Consider the following 5,000-nt stretch of genomic DNA (forward strand, 5'->3'; position numbering starts at 1 on the left):
TGACGGAACGAGGTTTGTCCGGGTCAGATTTAATGACCAGGTACAGTCACTCCCTTACTCCACAAAGTTTAACACTGTGATGGGGAACGAATACTTTAGAGTAATACATGATAGACAACAAAAAGTGTGCAGGATGTGCATCCAGCCGGGACACATCCTGAGAGAGTGTCCAGAATTTATGTGCCACAACTGTGGGGTGCAGGGACACTTTGCGCGAGAGTGCAGCGCGAACAGCACAAAATGCACAAACTGTAAAAAAAGAGAAAATGAATGTGAGTGTGAGAACGGAGAGGAAAGCAAGAACGAGGTGGAGGAGGTGTACGAGGATGAAGACGAGGCGGAGGAGGTGTACGAGGAGGAGGCGGAGGAGAAGGAGGTGATCGGAGCAAGCAGGAAGGAGATCAGAGAAGACGAGAACAGTGACGGAGAAATGGAGCAGAGCGGAGAGAGCGGAGGAGAACGGGCGTCAGAGTGCGAGCTGGAGACGCCGGAGCTGGCTGGAGAGGGAGGACAGCAGAAGCAGCGAAAAACGAGCGAGAGAGGGAAAAAAGGAGACGGAAGGGACGTGGCAGAAGACCCGGGGGTAAGCATGAGCACAGAGGGGAGGGAGATGCCTGAGAGTGGTGTTGGACAGGCGGGAGGGAGAAAAATCACGCTAAATAATACGGGTAAAAGCACCAGTCCCAATGAAACGGACAGCGAAATGGATGTGAGTGAACTGGCGAGTGCGCAAAAAAGACTAAGTCTTGGACAACGAAAAAAGTTGGTGAAAAAATTGAAATGTAAGGACAAATAATGACTGACAATAACCCCTGTAAATCCGTTTTTTTTGTTTTTATTTTTATGATAATGGCCTTTAATTTATTTTCGATAAACGTGAATGGACTAAGGAACAAAGAAAAAAGACATGCGATTCTTTCCTTGCAGAATGACGTTTTGTGCCTGCAGGAGACCAGGTGGGATGATTCCCTGGTGGAAGACATAAAAAAAGACTTTGTGGGCCATATTTTCTGCTCCAATGGCACGTCGAGGGCGAGAGGAGTGGCGGTTTTAGTCAAAACGGGTCGGGTAACAGGGGTAAATTTGGTTTATGGAGACAAAGAAGGAAGAATAATAGTAATAGACTGTGTGTATGAAACGAAAAATATAAGAATCATAAATATATATGCACCGAATGGAGAAAAAGAAAGGAAAACATTCTTCATTGCAATAAGCAAATGGTGGGAAAGGAATTGTATAATAATCGGTGACTTTAATGTGGCGATGACACCCACCGATGTGTCAAAAAATAATGTGTTTAAGGGGGATGTGAGCAGGGGGACACTTAAAGATATAATGATAACGAAACAATGCATTGATATTTGGAGATTGCTACATCCATGGGAGAGGGTGTTCTCCAGGAGACAAATTGTACTGAATAGATTAAAACAATCTAGAATAGATTATGCTTTGGTGACATGCGAGGTAGTGAGGTGGATTAAAGAAGTTGAATATAAAACTAATACGTGGAGCGATCACGCTGGAATAGAAATCACGTTTAGAAAAGAAACGAATGTACGTAAAGGAGGGATATGGTGCTTTAATGCAAGCTTGCTGGATGATGGAATGTTTGTGAAAAGTATGGAAAGATTGTTGAATGATGTGGGATATGAGTGGAATGAGAGTGAAGATATGAATGTGTGGTGGGATAGTGTAAAAGTCAGAATTAAAAAAAAGTGTATCAATTATAGTAAAGAGAAAAAGTGGAGAGAAAATAGAAAGGAAGAGAATTTGAGAAAACAACTAAGTGAGGAAATAGCATCGCTTGACAGTGTAGATAATGTAGATGTCGAAAAATACATACATTTAAAAGAACAGTTGGGAGTGATTGAACTTAATAAGAGTAGGGGTGCAGCCATTAGGAGTAAAATACAATATATGTATGAGGGGGAGAGGAGTACAGCCTTTTTTTTAGGTCTGGAAAAACAAAAACAAAAAAGAACAGAAATAAACGACTTATTAAATGAAGCAGGTAAAAGTGTGACAGATAAAAAGGGAATTTTAGAAATAGTAAAGGGCTATTATGAAAGCCTGTTTTCGAGACAGGAGTGTGATAGCGTGAGTGTGAACAGAGCTTTGGGTGCCTTAAAGAAAAAACTAAGCGAGGACGATAAAATGTGGTGTGATTGTGAGTTTACAGAGGGAGAAATCAGAAGTGCTTTAGAGGGGTTAAACAAAAACAAAAGTCCTGGGAGCGATGGCCTAACTGCGGAATTCTACCAAGCTTTCAAAGAGCAGCTGGTGCCCTTGGTGAACAAATTGAGTAAATATATGGAAAAAGTGAAACATATACCAAAAAGTTTAGGGGAAGGGGTGGTTACTATTTTTTACAAAAACAAGGGGGACAATAAAAATCTGGACAACTACAGACCAATCAGCCTACTCAACACAGACTACAAAATCATAGCGAAAACAATAGCCAATAGAATCAGGGAGGTAATAGGAACAATCATAGAACAAACACAATCATACAGTATACCAAACAGAGACATAGCAGACTCAATCATTTCAATAAAACAGACGGTCAGGGATATGGAAGGGGAGGGGGGAATATGGCTAGGGATTGATTTAAATAAAGCTTTTGACAGAGTAGATCACGGGTTCATGGGGAAGGTGTTAGAGAAGTTTGGATTCGGGGAGAGAATGAGAGAATGGATAAATATGTTGTATACAGGAGCGGAAAGCAAGATAAAATGTAACGGGGAACTAACTGATTCTTTTAAAATATCAAGGTCAGTGAGACAAGGATGTCCGATGTCAGCGCTGTTGTACAGCTTGGTAGCAGAGCCGCTGGCAGCACTGATATCGGAAGACGTAAACATAAAAGGTATAGGTAAGGAAAACGTAAAAATAATACAGTATGCAGATGACGTGAATATAATGGTAAAAGGAGAGGAGGATATAGAATTGATATTAAAACATGTACAAACTTATGAAAGAGCATCTGGGGCAAAAGTAAATGAAAATAAGTCAGAAATTATGTTACTAGGTAAGGAATCCAATCTAGTTAATAAGTGGGGATTTAAAACGGTGTGTGAGAGAAGAAAAGTGTTGGGAGTGAATATGGGGAAAAATGAGAATGAATGTGATGATGTAACATGGAAAGAGGTGGTGGGTAAAATTAAAAAAACATTGAATTTGTGGAAAGCGAGGGGTCTATTGTTGAGAGGAAGGGTAGCCGTAACAAATGCTCTCGTGTTGTCCAAAGTGAATCATGCGCTGAGTACTTGTACGCTTCCGGACTGGGCCTTTAAGGAGATTTCAAAGACCATTAGGGACTTTATTTGGAAAAACAAAGCAGCGAGTATAGCTCACAAAACAATAATAGGGGCTAAAGATCAGGGGGGGCTAGCTTTGATTGATTTACTTACAAAAAAAGTAGCACTAAGAGTCAAATTGATAGGCAAATTTATGGACCAGAACCGGAACGTAGTTTGGAAAAACCACTTCAAACAATATCTGTGCAGTTTTGGACTCTACAACGAGGACAACCTGTACCAGATCAATAACCCGGATTCATTTAAACACTTGCCACGGTTTTTCCAGGAAGTACTCAGTGCGTGGTATCAGGTTTCATCCTGGACTGTACCAGAGTGCGGAACGAGAGGGTCAGTGCTACGACTGCCCTTCCTCTCGAGCCCGTATTTTAAAAATGGGGAGAGGGTAATTAAGTGTGAAGCTATGTCGAAAGCGGGATATATTAGAATAAGGGATTTACTGAACTGTGGGGGGGATTTTGATTTACAAATGGTGGTGAGGGGTTTAAAAAATAAAGGGTGTGTGTGCAGAAAGGATGTGATTGAGAGAGTGTTTGCAAATGTAAAATTGTCTTTGTCGAGCGAATGGGAAAAATTAATCAAAGAGAAGGAGGGAGTGATGCAGGACGATGTGGGGGGGATCTCCCTGTGCCTAGGGGAGAAGAAACACAACATTACAGATGTCACTACAAAAATTTGGTATAGGTGCGCAATCACACATAGAATACAGAAACCCACATCCGAAGTAAAATGGACAGACACATACCCGGACATAACAAGCAACATTGATATGGAAGAACATTAACATTCCGCATACACCACATGCAATATTTGACCTAGATTTCAAACTGAGGCACAGGAGGATCTTCACCTGCATCGTCCTGCATCAGATCCATAAGGAGAGGTATGAAAGAAAGTGTTGTGTATGTGAAAGTACGGATGAGGATTTAATACATTTGTTTGTTACGTGTGGGGAATTGGTTTATTTTTGGGGAAAAATAAGAGAAATGTTGGGGAAATGCAGTAAGAATGAGTGTTGGAATGAAAGGGGGTGGGAATTGTCGGTGTTGTTGGGGGTGGGAACAAAACAAAAAAATCACAATGTAATGAATATAATTTTGGCTTTTGCAAGAAAAGCGGTTTTTAACAGAAGGAATTATGCACTGTATGAAAGTAAGAAAATGAATGTGTGGAGAATGTTTGTGAATGAATGGAAAGCACATCTTAAATTGTTGTACATAGCGAATGAGAGTGAGTTTGTGAGAATGTTTGTGGAAGGTGCGAATGTGTGTAGAGTAAATGAGGAGGGAATTATGTGGGATGTCTAAATTATTTTGTTTTTGTTTTTTTGGTACGAGGGCTTCTTTTTTGGTCATGGGAAAATGGGTGATTTGATTTGGTGGTTTTTTTTTTCTCAGTGGTTTTTTGAGAATACTGTGGGGTTTTTGTATGTTTTTGTGGTTTGTTTTCAGAGGGGTGTTTGCTTTGGGGGAGGGACTCAGAAGAGTTGTCATGAGTTGGGGGTATCAGGGGTGGTTTGAGTTTTTTTTCCTGATGCTATGTTTTTATTGTTTTTAGGGTGCCGTTTGCGTCAGAGGGGAGGTTTAATTTAGAGGGTGTATGTATTGTAATAGCATTTGTTGTAAATGATGTGAAAGAATTATAAATGTTTTTGTAATTTTGATAATAAAAGATAAAAAAAAA

Source organism: Labrus mixtus, unplaced genomic scaffold, assembly GCF_963584025.1.
Source record: "Labrus mixtus unplaced genomic scaffold, fLabMix1.1 SCAFFOLD_56, whole genome shotgun sequence".
NCBI lineage: Eukaryota > Metazoa > Chordata > Actinopteri > Labriformes > Labridae > Labrus > Labrus mixtus.